Raw genomic sequence first — 17,437 nt, 5'->3', positions numbered from 1 at the left:
TACACCACCATACATTTATCGTGAATTTCATGTCGCGAAAAAAAACGATGTTGTAGAACTTCATTGTCTAGAAAACAATTGCTATCATCGCCAGTGTCGTGAAATAAATTATTTAGTACGTCTTAGTTGTCCCTAGTTCGGGCCCAGGGGCGGCGAAACCGGGGTAACACTCCATCCCCCCCCCCCCAGATTTTCCCAAGTGCCCCTCCTGCGGACATAAATGTGCCCCCCTTGAGCATAAAATGTGCCGGCCCCCTCGTGATAAAAACAAAACTTGCTCTAAAATTTCGGATAATTTGTTTTCCCAAAATGGTATAGCCTGCATGAGCGGGGAATATGAAAACCCGAGCCCTTAAACCTCTACAATGGGCCTTGAAAATGGGCACATTATAAATTTCAACCGGAAATACGTCAAGCACCAAGCATTGGAATTTTCAAGTCAGAATTTCTGTCTCCCATAGATGACATCATCAGGGGGCCCACTTTGTTGGGGAATGGATAGGTCGATACACAATTTGGTTGAGGACTGTGTTTACCGTGACTGTTTATTCCACAACAATATTTTAATATACATTGATTGATTGAACTGGTTACAGTGAACTGAGACAAAGAGAACTGGGTGAACTGAAATAGACTAGAATAGAAATGGAACAGAATTGGAATTGAAACAGAATTGAAACAGAATGAGATACTGCTAGTGAAGCAGCACTTATATACTGGTGGAAACAGGAAGTCTTGAGAATAAGAAATACTTAAGAATGGGGAAACTTAGTCATATCGTGGTTTCCTTGAGTCTCAGAAAAATGACTAGGAATGAGTAATATAGTTTCTTAAAACAATGATCTTGAAAGTAACTTGGTTGTACTAAGAAACTGACCAAAGACTTGTGTGTGAGCAGTGAAGGTCATTTGCTCTGTATAAAAGTATAGGGACTACACATTGCATAGGCACTGTGTGGGTGTATGTGTATACAAGGAAAACATTGAGTGATGCATTCAAGAGAATTAATCATTAAAAAGTTCAAAAGGAACATTGATAATTAAAGTGTGATAATTAACTAACAATTAAGACGAATTGATAATTGAGAATTGATCATCTGAAAACGCTACAACTTCATGTAAATATCTGCTCGGTCACCATGGCGTCTCCATATTACATCCCTACTGATGAGATTATGCATGCAGTATATTCCACCAGATACAGAACCAGAATAAAATGGCCGGTTTCGAAGAGCGCTCCAATTTTTGTAAACTTGGTACCAGCCCAGCCCCCCTCCCCCCCATTTGATTTTACGGAGGCCAAGTGTCCGGTGAAAAAAACATGTCGACATCAAGTTCAGCACGTATGTGCCCCCCCCCCCCCCCCCCCCCCCCCCCCCAAAGTTGGATACGCTGCTACACCAACGGAAGATGCCTTTTATTTGAGCAAGTGCCCCGGTGATGCGACTGTAACCGGTCAGTCCAAAAATTCAGCCCCCAAAAGTGGGTGCAGTGCATTTTGTTTTCGTCCTTCACATAATTTGTTTTCCCAAAATGGTATAGCCTGAGAGTTCTGCATGAGCGGGGAATATGAAAACCTGAGCCCTTAAACCTCTACAATGGGCCTTGAAAATGGGCACATTATAAATTTCAACCGGAAATACGCCAAGCACCAAGCATTGGAATTTTCAAGTCAGAATTTCTGTCTCCCATAGATGACATCATCAGGGGGCCCACTTTGTTGGGGAATGGATAGGTCGATACACAATTTGGTTGAGGACTGTGTTTATCGTGACTGTTTATTCCACAACAATATTTTAATACACATTGATTGATTGAACTGGTTACAGTGAACTGAGACAAAGAGAACTGGGTGAACTGAAATAGACTAGAATAGAAATAGAACAGAATTGGAATTGAAACAGAATTGAAACAGAATGAGATACTGCTAGTGGAGCAGCACTTATATACTGGTGATGCGACTGTAACCGGTCAGTCCAAAAATTCAACCCCCAAAAGTGGGTGCAGTACATTTTGTTTTCGTCCTTCACAAATTTATTTAAACAGGCAATTGTTTTCAACTCAAGTTGATCATTATGAAACTGTGCCACCCCTCTAAGTAAGTCTCGTGACCAAAAGGTAATCGCCCATCGGGATTACGTCATTAGCATTCTATCCGATTCTCATTTCTAACCCAGGCTTGTGCTGAATGCACATTATGCAAATAACGTGTTTTAGAAGATTTCCACTCAGACTCCAGCCCTATTGTTACATTCATGCCTCGCTGATCACCATGGTACAGCGACCTAGCGTGCACGGGCTTTATCTTAAGCTGTTGTTTCGGTGCTGGGCTAGGCCTTCATTACTGTCGTTGTGCTCCTCACGCTCACTGCATGCAACTCATTACACTGTTCAAAATTATCATTTTGGCTCGGTATAAAATTGTTTATTCTAATTGAATGTGCACATTGTGTCCAATTTATATTGTATGAACAAAGACATCGTTACCATTTATTCCAAGATCAACACCAAGAGGGGCAATGTCTTCAAGAGTAGAAAGAGGTACGTTACATGTCTCTGATTAATGTGTATAAGGTGTTTAAGCTCTGGTAAAAGTAGAGAGTTTTGTCACCTGAAACAGAGAACTCCTTAAATTGCATTGGATGTTAAAAAAAGTTTACATGGAAGATAAATTACAGCAGAATTCAGGTGGAACGAAAATGATTATTTTATTCAATAATAATGCAATGCCAATAGGAATTTGTCACGTGCAGTGACATTGTGTTCCCACGTGTGTTAATTTGCATATAGGAATTTATAAAATACGTGCAGTGACATTGCGTTCGCACGTTGAGTATAACATTTGCATAGAAATTCGTCTGAAATGTGCAATGACATTGTGTTCGCACGTGGGGAGAAAATACAATTTCGAAAGAATTCGTTAGATACGTGCAGTGACATTGTGTTCGCACGTGAGTTAATTTGCATAGGAATTTGATACGTGCAGTGACATTGCGTTCGCACGTGGAACAGTTGAAGGGTAGCATTCCAGTGGATTTTTTTTTTCAAATTGTTGTCCCTGAATAATTAAACTCGCTAATTTACACCAGTATTTTCAATGATAAACCTGTGACAGTGTCTCCTTCATTGTCACATTGACTTGCAGGTTTTATGTAACTCCCTTTCTGGAGAAGGTTAAAAGACGTTCTCCACCTTAATTTCAGAAACTAAAAAATAAATTGAAACAATATAAAACCTAATCAACATTCTGGGCAAAACGTTGGTGTAAGTGATGCAAACAATTAATTAGGTTTTTTGTAGGTCAAGTTGGGAGGACGGTGCAGACGCTGCAGGCGTGCATTATGCAGCATCCGCAAAGCAAAGCAGCTGCTGGGTCTGTAGGAGTGTTAGGATAATGTTATAGGCATTTAAATTCGGCGAAATATTCTCATACGCGTTTAGAAACCTCCGCACCGCGTTCTATCGCTTTTCCGTTCGACAATAAGGCATATTCATACGTAATGTTCGGCAAACTCGTGTTGTTTTTTGGGGGTTTTTTTGGCTAGACCGGAGACGGTTTCAATTGGTACGAAGACCGTGAAGGGACATGGGAGTTATTTTTTTTTTTCATGTTCATAATACTATTACGTATGTGTTATTGTCACGTACGTACGTAACTCACGCACGTACTTGAATATTATCACGTACGTAGGTAATATTATCACGTAGGGCCCACGTGATAATTATTACGTACGTAGGGCCCACGTGATAATTATTAAGTACGTATGCACAACGTATACTCGTTTAAGGATACACGTATTATCACTTACATGTGCAATACATGTACGTACGTAATATGTACTTATTTATCAGGTATGTACGCAATAATGATACTAATATTGCGTTAGTACGTAATATTATATTATCATGTGCGTATGTGATAAATTAAATGTATCACGTACGTACGTTGTGATTGTCATGTGTATAGTAGTAGGCCCTAAATGAACAATAGGCCTATGTTCATCTCTTCTTGGTCTTCGTACCCACGTATCTGCATATCCGCGTACCTGCGTAATTGCGCGATTTCGTGTACAATACTTCGAAGTGATAAAATCTAGGGAACTGTTTAGCAAAGTGCAATGAACAGTGTTAGGGAAAATGAAGCAAACGAAAATTAGGGAGCCAGCATAGCCCGCTGCGAGCATGCGCACATTGAGCCTGCACGCAGTGCGATGGGGATTTTAGAAGTTTTCTATAAAAAAAAACAGTAAAAAAAAAAAAAAAAAAGTAACACTAACTTTATGCAAACGAAAATCAAAATCAGTCTAATGAAAAACACTGTCCCCCTAAACTTGAAAGTACTGGTGTATCTTATTTTATTTTCGCTATTAAGAAACTTCACTCGCAAATTTATAGGCGATTTTGTTATTAATTGAGAGTCATTTGTGATGTTTTATCGATCAACTGGAATGCTGCCCTCTATACGGACATTGGCTGGTACTTTGCCCAACTCAAAACAATAATTAAACAAAGTTAGTAAAACAACTACAGAAAGTGGCAATGCCTGGTGCGTTGTCCACCAACGACGATATAATATCTTTATAATTGTATAAAACGTTTAAGAGCAAACAAGATTCATAAAATCTAGGCCATCGGCAATTGACAGTGACCATGCCTGGTGCAGTGTCACTTGTAAGGGATACCCTCTTCGGTGCGTATTAGTAGCGCCGATTTCCAAGAGGCCCCTTCCTTCAGAAGAACTTGAACATTAAAACTTAAACCATTTAACAAAAACACGGAAGGACGTTACTAACGTTACGTTTAGCCATACAGAGAAAACTGTTGGTTAATAATTAACACTAATTCCTAAATGAGCTCTCTGTTAAGGTGACATATACGCTCTTATAGTAACACTAAAAGGTCTCTAAAAGCGCCGCATTGTCTATACTTCGCTAGTCTGTGAGCAGTGAGGGCACAGTTGACAGTTGACCATTATTTTAATGATCGTAGTAAAATCAAAAGTCATAACTTTGGTTAATTATACTTTGCATAAATTTATATAAAAGACATTTTTATTCTGTGAAGAGCTCTTAAGCTCGGATCATTATTAAGTATTTAAAGATCTTATCTGTGAGTAAAAAAATGCTTACAGAGAGAATGACTTTTGGGGGAAAAAACTCAAAAGTAGATTGTATTTTGTTTCATTGTAAATGTTGCATGTTTGATATTTTGCCTTTGTGTGCATTGCTTTCTGTGTGGTGTGATTTTTTTAAATGGTATCCGTCTGTTGTCTCTGACAATAGACAAAATTTAAAAAAATTAAATCAAATTAATTGTTGCGGCTACGAAAATGTCAAATCGTTAAGCAAAACTCAACTGCAATACGTCGGGCAAAAAATGTTACGGTTTTGAAGAGGCAAACCTCAAATTGACGAAAATACGAAATCAACTTTAAAATGTTAGGCAGTATTGGAATGAAAATACCTACCCAGATATTTACTTGACTACGCGTATGACGAAAACTGAAAACAAAATTCAAATCGGTGCAAAATAAATGGTAGCGAAAATCACATCGTAAGCGAAATTTTTTTCCGAAAAAAAAATCACTCCGCTTTCTACGTGTAGGCCTACACGCTAGGAAAATGATGAAAATAACGCGAGGAAAACATCACGGCGTTAGTGAGAGTAAAAAATACCCGAAATCAGTATTATTTTTCTTGCCACCAAGTAAACAAAATGGGTAATGGAAATAACAAATCAAAATGACGAAAATAACGGCATGAAAATTAATCATCCGCAACGAGAGAAGTAAATACAAGTGTTTTCGGAAAGCGAATTTCGGCAAACGGTGGGAAAATGACGGCAGCAAAAGAAAATGAAATTGACGAAATTACGAGAAAAAAATCACACCATAATGATTAAAATATCTGTTTAGAAAATGACTGAATTTCAGTTGTATACAGCGGCATTTCAAAAACATCAAAATTGTTGGCATTGTCGAGAAGTGCCTTCAAAAAGACCTAATTGCCCTCCCCCCCCCCCCCACCCAAAAAAGTACATTGTGAAAGGGTACAACTTATTGGCAACCTGCCGTTATCGGTGTCGGCACATGATCGTGTGCATTATGACAAAAAAGATCATGTCCGTTTTTAAAAGTAAATAGTGGAAACATGGGTAGAATCGTTTAGTTATTTGGTAACAGGTGGCCTTATTACAGGTAGGCTTAGACATAATGCTTAGGAATGTTTCACTTCAGTAACACATGGGCTAGGCCCAGTGTTTTCGTAACCCTGTTCACTTAGGAAAGAGTTGCGGCTTTCATCAAAGAAACTGATGATCTAAAAGTTGAGACTGCATGGATGAGCTAGGCTGCAATTTGTCTGGACGAAAATCAACCTTCAAAGGCTCCAACAGCCTCATCACACAGAAACTCGAGGAACCGGAAGCAGGGAGGAGGACCGACAGATGAACGGATGACCTGCTTGCTGGGCTACCCATTACTGATTCTTGAGGTTAGTTTACATGCTGGCCTCCTCTTCGCGGAATTAATCAAGTCACAGAACTCATCAAAATGGGCGATCTGACTCTGTTATAATGTTCTTCCACAAACAACGAGTAGTGGAATCGGCTTTGCGTTGTGGGGTTAATTCAATGTTTTCTTTCCCCTTTCTAGCCCTGGCACGAAAACAGCTCAATAATTCAAATGTGTTTTTTCGTATCCTTACAGAAAAATGAGGACCACTGACTGATGAGGGAATTGCTTCACTGAGATTGATGAGCCTGCCTCAAGACATCGTCAGGGCTCCAACAGCCTTATCACACAGAAACTCGAGGAACCGGAAGCGGGGAGGAGGACCGACAGATGAACGGATGACCTGCTTGCTGGGCTTCCCATTACTTACTATCAGGTTTGTATACATGTAGCCTACTTAAACAGAAACAATCAAGAACTAATCAAAATGGGCGATCTGGCGCTCTTCTATGTTCGTCCACAAACAACGAGTTCTGGTAGCGGGGCTTTGCTTTGTGGGGTTATTCAATGTTATCTTACCCCTTTCTAGCCCTGGCACAATTACAGCTCAATAAATCAAATGTTTTCTTTCGTCATTTAAATCCTTTCAGAAAAATGAGGACCACTGACTGATGAGGGAATTGCCCTACTGGGATTGATGAGCCTGCCTCAAGACATCGTCAGGGCTCCAACAGCCTCATCAAACAGAAACCCGAGGAACCGGAAGCAGGGAGGAGGACCGACAGATGAACGGATGACCTGCTTGCTGGGCTTCCCATTCCTGATTATTAGGTTAGTTTACATGCAGGCCTCCTCTTAACAGGAACAATCAAGTCACAGAACTAATTTAAATGGGAGATCTGACTCTGTTATTATGTTCGTCCACAAACGAGTTCTGGTAGCAGGGCTTTGCTTTGTGGGGTTAATTCAATGTTTTCTTTCCCCTTTCGAGCCCTGGCACGAATACAGCTCAATAATTCAAATGTTTCCTTTCGTTATTTGAATCCTTTCAGCAAAATGAGGACCACTGACTGATGAGGGAATTGCTCTACTGAGATGAGGATGAGCCTACCTCAAGACATCGTCTGGGCTCCGGCAGCCTCATGAAACAGAAACCCGAGGAACCGGAAGCAGGGAGGAGGACCGACAGATGAACGGATGACCTGCTTGCTGGGCTCCCCATTCCTGATTATTAGGTTAGTTTTTAGTTACATGTACCTAAAGAATAAGCAGAAACAAGTAATCAAAATGGGTGAATTGGCGCTCTTCTATGTTTTCCCACAAATAAAGAGTGCTGGTAATGGGGCACTGCTTTGTGGGGTTAATTCGAACATTTCTCCCCCCCCCCCCCCTGCTCTACCTTTCAGATATTTCTTAATAATTTGGATATTTTCTTTCGTCATTTGAATCTTTTTACAGACATGAGGACCACTGACTGGTGAGGGAATTGCCCTATGATGGATGAGCCTGCCTCAAGCTGCCATAAGCTGGGAGGACCGACGGTTGACTGACCCTGCCTGCTTGGTTGGCCATTACCGATTCTTGAGGTATGTTTACTTGAAAAGAGACCAGGGATATGTAGGCCTACACTTAAATTTGTTATTCCTTTAATACTATGTCACCTCTTACGATGCTTGGTTTCCTCTTTAAATATTAATTCTAAATTATGCTAGTTTACTCTTTTTGACATGTTTTAGAAGATGAGGACCGCCAAGCTTGAATGAGACTTGAAAATTACGAAGCTGCTCTATCTGGACAAGGATGCCCTCATCAGACACTTTCCAATTTGCGGAATATTGGATCCAAAGTCAGACTGCATATTATTTTGCATTATTATAAAACATAAAAACGACGAAAATACGAATTCTTACGCCAAAGTTACCGCTATAATTGGGAGAAATAATAGCTTAAATCACTGTTACTTGTTAACTTTACTAAGATACCTATACCTGAAATATTTGACGAGTACGACTAAAATCGAAGAAAAAAAGTCAAATGTGTGTAAAATACATTGCAGTGAAAATCAAATCATGAGCGGATTTTCTTCTCACAGAAATGCTTCTCCGCTTCCAACAAGTGGCTGAGAAAATGATGAAATTTACGCCGAAAATAACTAAAATCAGTGTTGTTTTTACCTTTACTGCGATACCTACCCGAAATATTTGACTAAACGCATGTGACGAAACGTGGAAACAAAAATCAAATCAGTCCAAAATAAATTACAACGAAAATCACATAGTACGTGGAGTTTCTTCTCGCAGCACGGCACTCTGTTTCTACAGGTAGCTACAGGAAAATTACGAAAATTACACCGAAAAATCAACGCGGCATATAAGTGAAGTGACGAAACATAGTTTACACGGCTAAAAAATCACAGCGTTAGTGAGAGAAATAATATTGATATCAGTGTTATTTTTCTTACCTACAAAGTAAAAAAAAATCGATTGCGGAAGAATGAAATTAAAGAGACGAAAATTATGGTAAAAAGATTAACAGCGGCAGCGAAAGAAAGAAATATTTGAAATCGTTAAATTTCTAAACGTCTAGGCCCTATGCCATGCAAAAATTTGCTAAGGAAAAATGACCGAAATAATGTTAACAAAAAACTTTCAAATTATAATCGGCAGCCACTTCCGATACGGTACTACACTGCTTAAAAAAGTCGGAAAGCGAATTTTGATAAATGGTGGGGAAAATGACGGCAGAAAAAAATGTAAAAAAAATGACGGAAATTAAGGAAAAACTCCATTATATCGATGTAAAGAAAATAACTGAATTTCAATTAAAGCAACAATGTTAAAGGCATCCCCCCCCGAGTTCTAGGCCTACACCACTTCTTTTAAGTATTATTCGTCAGCAAAAATAACTGCAATTTGTGACATTGTCAAGAAGTTTGCCTTCAAAAAAGCCAGCAATAGCCAGGTTATGCATGTGAAAGGGTACTCAAGTGTAATCAACAAAGCGATAGGGAAAGTGGCTGTATAAGACATGCGACATATTTACTATCGCATACGACATTTCTACGTGTTTTTGTAAATGTTTAAACTTAATCTACATCATTTATGTGAGTCCGATTTGGAAAGATCGGCAGAGATACATGTTTTCATCAAGTATATATTTCTCCTTTGAGTTACTCATTTGGTTGTCTTACTTTGACCTTTGATAACGTATAAGGCCGACAGTGCTGTTTTATTGAAGGGGAGAACACGAAAACCATAACGGAAAAAGCGTTGCAGTAGTTACAGAGATCGGTCTAATATAGACTTTCACGATCAAATCTTTGTGGGCTACGAGTATACCGTACTTAACGTAAATTTCAAAAGAAAGCATTTCAAGATATGCGAAAACTACTATTTCCTTGTTGATTTTAGCCTACGTGTAACCCTCCTTCCGTATAGTACTATGTTCAATGTAAGTCCGATTTGGAAGGGATCGGCAAGGATTAAGATGGCATTTTGTTATCTTAATGTCACATGAATTTCTTATAATGGTTGTTTATAGTGTGCGAGTTATAATGCAGTTTCCAAAGCAACCTGCCATTATCAGCGTCGGCACATTATTACAAAGTAATCGTGTCTGTTTTAAAAAAGGAAATAATGGAAACATGTGTAGAATTGTTTGGTTTCCATTGGATCCTACCCATGACCTGGTTATAGGTAGGCTTAGACATAATTATTGGCTTCATTTGCAATGTTTCACTTCAGTAACAAATGGGCTACTAGGCCCAGTGTTTTCGTACCCCTGTCCACTTAGGAAAGAGTTGCAGCTTTCATCAAAGAAACTGATGATCTAAAAGTTGAGACAGACTGGATGAGCTAGGCTGCTTTGTCTGGACGAAAATGAACCCTCCAAGGCTCCAACAGCCTCATCACACAGAAACTCGGGAAACCGAGAAAAAAACTAGCTTGCACAATATGAAATGATAAATCAGACTGCATAATGCAACGTCATTAATGTTATACACTAAGGCAACAACACTAAAATAAAATGAAAAGTAATTTTGATTTCATTAAATTATTTATGCCTCTAAAATAATCTTAAACCGGATACTGCAACAGACAGTTAACAATGGACAATAATGGAAACTTGCTGAAAAAATTATTGTAAGGGTAATAATTTGTCACTGGCTTTTTAGCAGTGACATGTCTGGGAGAAGGGATGTTCCTTTGATCTGTCCTGGGTCATCCAAAATTATTGCATCAATAAGTTAATAATTTCATACTCCTTACCTTTAATGCATTCAATTGGATCTTCTCGGTAAATTATAAACGAGGTCTCGCCTAAGGCTTTCTATTTGCTTTTTGTTCAGTTGACAATGGAGAATTTTGCTCTATCAATTTAATTTGATATTAAAAGTGCATTTTTAAGAAAAACCAATTCAAGTCATAAGAGTTTTGAAAGATTTCAAAAAGGATTAATTTATTGTTTAAAAACTGAAGAAATGTAACAAACTTTATTTAAATGTAACGTCTTTAACAAGACGTCGGTTTAACTAAAACGTGACTTTCTTTCCATTGTATATTTATTAGAAAACACAAGAACGTTTAATTTTTAGGAAAATTTTAAGAATAAACTGTTCAGGAACTTCTATCCATCAAAATGCATTGCAACAGGTATAAGTGACACTCAAATTACACTTGTGTTTGTCCTTTTGTGATTTATTTCATTGCACTTTTTTCACTTGTTATATTTTTTTACTTCGTATGCACAATTGTTTTTCTTGGTGGTTTTGCATGTCTTTTCATTTTCTTATTAATAATTAACTAACCTCACAAAAGGATAAACGCAATATATATCGAGTGTTGAACTTGCCTCGCATCAAATATTTTTTTCACAATAGCTAAATTAGACAAATATAGTCCTGAAATGTTTCAAAATAATCTAGGAATTTTTTTTGGTGGGGGGGGCATTCCCAAGTTTTATCTTCCCTTTTTAAAATCTTATTCACAAAATGGCGAAATACAAAAAGCTGGCGTTACCGTGTACAGTCATGTAGTCGTTGCTTATGTAATAATCATCTATGATATAAAGTGATTATTAATTTCTCAAATTCATTGGCCTTCTGCCCAACTTTTTTCCTCATGTGGAATCGTTGTATTTGTTTGTATGGATTGGTTTAAATATTTGTATGTCTATAAGACTAAGAAATTAAACAAAATAAATAAAACTCGAAAGATGTGAGACACTTGATAACCTTGGAAAGTTGTCAGTATTTTGCCAATTTTTGTTTTAGTTGTTGGCGGGGGGAGGTCAAGCTACTACAAAAGTAACAAAACCCAGCTGAAATGACGTTTTATTATTTCTGGGTGATTGGGGGCGGGGTGCGCACATAAAGGCACGTCGGGGAATATAAAATTATTAGGTGTTTTTGTAAGGGAAATCTTTACTCTTAAACGGAAATAAACAAAAATCTCCTAGGCTCCTAGGTTCTACCGTTTAAGATTGTCCAATAAAAAGACCCGAATTTGCATACGCCGGCCAAATCACAATTTGCATGCCCCCATGGGCTTTTAAAAATAAGTTTTACAAATGGGAAAGACACTTTGGAAACATCAAATCAGTTTGAAAATGCTTCATGAATTTCTGAATAAACGAGCACATTTTTAAACAGTATTTAATTGCTATTATTTTTCGATGTGGTGGGGGGGGGGGGCTGGGGGGCTAGACAGAAGATATATCAGAAGTGGCGCAATAAAACCGACAGTGGGTGCAATAATTTTGATAAGGGTTTCGAAAATTTCTACGCGAGTCGTTAATTTGTGCAAAAAGTGCCCCCATATTTTTTTGTAAAAAACGAGACCGTCAAGTTTAAAAATCGATGGATTCGTGCGAATATAGCCGAGGATCATCTCCCTAGATTTTGGGCTATTATCTAAGAGCAGATTTGATAAAATTAGGGTCCAAAAATAGGTCCTATTTGCACGAGAAAATGTAGGGATGCCATTAGCAACTTTGGCAGTATGGCTCAGCATTACCGGCAGGCTTCAACCCCATTACGGACACACTCTCGCAAAATGTGGTTCGGCAGTTTTCTATACAAAAACCTCGTTGGCTCGGGGTTTTGTGCGTATTAGTCTGCCGATCACGCTAAATTGAATTCGGCCAAACCGCAAGTCCCATCATAAGGAATAAGATAACCGGACCATTTTTTCCAAGAGTGTGTCTCTAATGAGCATATAGATATAATTGTTCACATCTAATTCTACCTCCATGGTTTGATTAACGTTTGTTGAAATTATGTGGCTTAACTGTGGGAAAGGGCACGAACTAGGGGTATTTGTGAAGCTATAGGAACTCAATCAAGTTAGGAACTCAGTAGCCTATGCATCATGCCAAAGCAGGCTCAACACGCAGGGTTTATAGAGCCTAAAAGTTGAACCCATGGTGGCGCGCTTCCTGACCCCTCGAATAGGAAAATTGACTTGTATAATTAGTCGGTGTTTTTGACATTATTTTGGTAAAACGATTTCTTAAGAAATTCGAGCTCAAGCCTCGGAGGTTCGTGACCTAGGCGTGATTTTTGATAGTCACCTCACCATGCACCCACAAGTCAACGCGTGACGTAAGGCTTCCTTATTGCTCTGAGGACAATTGGTAAAATTCGTCATTACCTCAACAAGCGTTACTTCATGCTTTTGTCACCTCTCTCCTCGATAACTGCAACTGTCTACTAATTACTGGCCTCTCCGACAAAGATGTGAATAGTTCAACAGATCCAAAATTCTGCCGCCCGCCGCCTGGTCTCTCTTTGCAAGAAATGGAATCATATCACACCGATCCTCAAAGACCTTCATTGGTTACCCATTAAACAGCGCATACAATACACAATTCTCCTGCTCAACTTTAAGGCCCTCAAGGGACAAGCTCCACTACATCTGCGACCTGCTCCTTCCATACCAACCTGCACGAGCGCTCCGGTCATCTCATCAGGGACTCCTCACTACAACAATACACAGAACCAAGTCATATGGCTCCAAGGCAATGTCGCACACTGCACTTAGGCTGTGGAAGGCCCTTCCTATTCACAGTGGACAGACCACCGGCTCAAAACTACTCTCAAATCTCATGTATTTGATCAGGCTTATTATTACCTTGCATAATAGATTTGTTTCTAGCATAGTTAGTTTGTTTTGTAAAGCGCATCGAGATTTCCTTAGGTTATGTTATGCGCTGTATAAGTTTGACATTATTATTATTGTTAAATTTGCGACACTGCAAATATGTTCGCATTTTGCAAAGGTATTTGCAATAAAACTGTCATAAAATGCATGTACAACGCGGTGTTGTCGTGATCGTCAACAACTTAAAAATGCACCAAGTTTTATTTGGTTCACAGATAGGCGAAGAAATCAACTTAAACAGGTCGGCATGCAGGACAGGAACGTCCCGAAAATATGAAGGTACCACATACTAGGCGAGTTTCATTCATTTCTACTTGTCAGTGACCGTTGGAAAAGTTAAGGTTTTTGGTTGCTTATCAATTATTATCTCCTTAATAAAGTAAACAGGAAGCTTGATTTTTCCAACTGTACTGACACAGCTGTCTATTCAACGAAGATACAGAAGATGGTTGTTATATCAATTCGCGAAATGGTAGTTTGGAAAAATGCAAGTTAATTTTTAACTCATTTTGTATTCAAATAGAAGTTAATTTTAATTGTATTAAATTTAATTGTATTAAACTAAATTAATCAGTTATCGCTTAAACTCAAGCAGAATCTGTTGGAGAGGTGTTATAAAACAAATTTTGACTGCCTTATTTCTCATCGGAAAAAAGAACGCTTCATGGATCACCTCGGGAGACTAGTTTTACTACACCGCTCGAAGCAGTCAATATTTGTATACTACTCAATGAAGTTAGACCCAAAAAGGTGCCGAAGTGATAGTTGCAACTTGCCAGGATCGCCCACCAGAAAATGAGTTCCCTCTATTTAAGTGCCCACCGTAAGTTTGGAGCCCAGTTAGGGCCCTTCTAAATTCATTCATATCCGATACGAGTTCCGGACAAGTTGCGGGTACACTCATTTAATTTGCCGGAAGCTCTGCATTTATCCCGGACATATTCCGGAAAAAGGGTTTTATTAGCAACTGCTTGACTCACGTCACCAATACTAATAACTTCATTGCGGGAAGATTGCAGGGAAATCATTCAGAATCCTGCAACTTTTACCAGACAAAATTTTAAAATGGAGGGGAAGGGAAGGGAGAAAAAAACGCACATGAAATCACACTCACAAAACACGGAAAACATGGAAGCTTAGATCTGTACCCAGGTTTAAATCCAGAATTGTATTGAATAGTCACACATTTCTAAAACAAAATCAAATTCTACTTTTACCCAATTTTTCTTCGAAAACAACTGATACAAAGTGCAGTGCAAGACGGTAAACTGCAAAATGAAATATAGAGTGAAAAGACTTAACTACATTGTTTGTCTGGCCTAGAAACTAATGTTCTCAGTCACAACTTCGCGTGAAAGGCAATTTATATCATGTATCATGATCGTCATTACATCAAATAAAACTGAGATATTTCAGTTAACCAATCAATTAACTTCTGACAAAAGAAATAATGTGATTCATCCGTGTAATAAGTACTCTGAGCGAAATCAAAATCATGTACACCATGGTGTTCCTAATACAATGTCTTCATTATGAACATTGCACAACGTGTGAAAATTCAGTGGGAATGTTAGCTTTTGGCAATGCTTATCGGGTAAATTAGGAATTCAATTAAAACAAAAATGAAATTAAATGGGGTTCCCCATGCGTTATCAGCGAAGACAGAATGACATAAAACTATCAGCCTGGATCCAATTTCATACAGTTGCTATGAACACAACAATGCAGAAAATATTTGCTCGGCAAAAACTGATTACCTGGTGATCAATGTTATGCTTAGCAGATTTATAAGATTGAACCATGATTAAAGTTCGTCAGTAATCATACAACATCATGTACATGTATATATACATGAACATCTATGTAATGTCTAACTGTACAAATGGTACATTTCAATTGGTTTAATAGAATGGCGTTACAACAACATATGACCATATGCACACTGAAAATGTTTTTATATTGAGAGCCAGCTGTTATCATACTTAATACTTTCTTAATCAACATCTTTTTTTCGGGAATACTAGAAAAATATCACTTAAATTCAAAAATAATAGCTCTGGTGCATCAAAGGGAAAAATAGCAATGACATAATTGTAATTAAAAAAAACTGAATAATGGCGAACGCTTTTTGCAGATTTAATTAAAGTATTAGGTTTTCTGTTGTTGACATGAGGCTTTATACTTTTGCCCAACAATACACTAGACTATAATTCTATTATTTGTTAACAACAGTGAAAAGTAACTTACTTGTGCATCTGAGACAAACGCTTGGAACAGCTGCACAGAAGTAATTATCATTTTGACTTAAGCTTGTAGTGCAACTTATAAGTAGCGGCTCATAAAATAGATAATTCATATTTCAGCAGAAGAAAACAAAGATGTGTAAGGCAAGGGATTTCAGTCCTGTGCAGCGCTGAATCGGTATACCTCATGTGCCCGTGGTCAATTTATCCCCGCGTGAACAAGTGTCAGGTATGTTACGATAGCCGATTAAGAACTACATTGTACTTGAAAACTGCAACCTTTTCTTAAAATGGACCAAATTAAGGCCCCATGAGTTTCTCACAAAATATAACTACCAAATTTTAATTTAAACAAAAGCAAACAAAATATATTTAATACTTCACACAAAAAATTGTTTGTAACAATTGGGAAAGATGCATGTTTATGAAAAGTTTGTAAATGGCAAAATATGTGCAGTAGTGTTATAGTCACGTGGTATTTATCACGAATCACTATAAATCTAGGTATGCCTCTAAAGTATGGTGTTCTTTAAGTGCCATCGGCGTCGCATTTTGGGGGCATTTTTTTCTGGCAGTGATCAGTTTGATAGATTTCATGCAAGACTTTCATGCAAGATTGCCAGAGCTTATTGTACACTCGCACTTGTTTTGATTCATCTGCCATTTTGATGTGTAAAGATTTGCTTTTAATGTCCACAATTCACAATTCATGTGTTGATTTAAAAATAGTTCTTTTTTTTTTCAACTTGGACAGTTCCACAGTGTCGGACATATAATTTGAACAATTCAACAGTGTACACTTACAATCATAAAGTGGATTTCAATTCTGATAAAAGGTATCAGTCACTACAATGATTTAAAAATGCAATTCATCCATTTATTTTGATTTAGTAAATATCGGCTCGAAACACCATGGTGTCAGGTGTACTCAGACAAACTGCTATTTTTGTTTACCCATTAATATATTTTTCAGTTGCAAGATATATTTCAATAAGACACATATAAGGCCAAAAAAAAAAAAATTGGTCTCTGGTCAGACCAAAGTTCCGGAATTGACGCGGCCACGCGGCTTCTTTTTTTTTTCTTCAAGCTTGGATTGTACAGACAAGGTGGGGTACTATTTTGCTTTTTTGGTGTCCTCATGTACATTGGTGTCCTCCATAATTTGGTGCTTTCGATCATTTGCCTTGGTGCAATTTCCCATTCCTTGGTGCTCTTTGGTAAAAAAAAATTGAGGAGGTGCGAAAATAGAGGGCGCTGTTGGAGCTACCGCGGAACATTTTGGAGAAAAAAAAGATCGAAGCGCATGATTAAAATCGACGCGCGCGCTGACCAGAGACCGACTTATTTTTTTTTTTGGCCTAATAAGGTTCAAACTGATATACATATTTCATATGTGAAATCTGGACCATTTTGACATAAACCACCAGCATTGTGGTTTATAACGCTACTAGCCAGAAAATAAGCATGGTGATAATTTGGACATATTGCAAGTGATTTTGTATCAAAGGCAAGCTATTCCAAGGAACGAATCGGAGGCACATGATGATTAATGCAAATCCACCTAATGGTGCTGTGTAGGTA

The 17,437-nt window shown here is 38.1% G+C and overlaps 1 long non-coding RNA gene across 2 annotated transcripts; it reads left to right on the top strand.

Moving 5' to 3' along the window:
- Nucleotides 1-1,760: 1,760 nt before the first annotated feature.
- LOC119734004 lies at nucleotides 1,761-11,679 on the top strand. 2 transcript variants are annotated; one of them, XR_005272003.1, is made up of 3 exons: nucleotides 6,451-6,490; nucleotides 7,909-8,036; nucleotides 10,212-11,679. It is a non-coding gene; the product is annotated as an uncharacterized LOC119734004 (long non-coding RNA). The 2 variants fall into 2 exon arrangements; XR_005272002.1 differs by lacking the exons at nucleotides 6,451-6,490; nucleotides 7,909-8,036 and adding an exon at nucleotides 1,761-2,540.
- The last annotated feature ends 5,758 nt before the right edge of the window (nucleotides 11,680-17,437 follow it).

Source organism: Patiria miniata, unplaced genomic scaffold (assembly GCF_015706575.1).
Source record: "Patiria miniata isolate m_02_andy unplaced genomic scaffold, ASM1570657v1 HiC_scaffold_26, whole genome shotgun sequence".
Classification (NCBI taxonomy): Eukaryota; Metazoa; Echinodermata; class Asteroidea; order Valvatida; family Asterinidae; genus Patiria; species Patiria miniata.
This window is presented reverse-complemented; position numbering and strand designations above follow the sequence as displayed.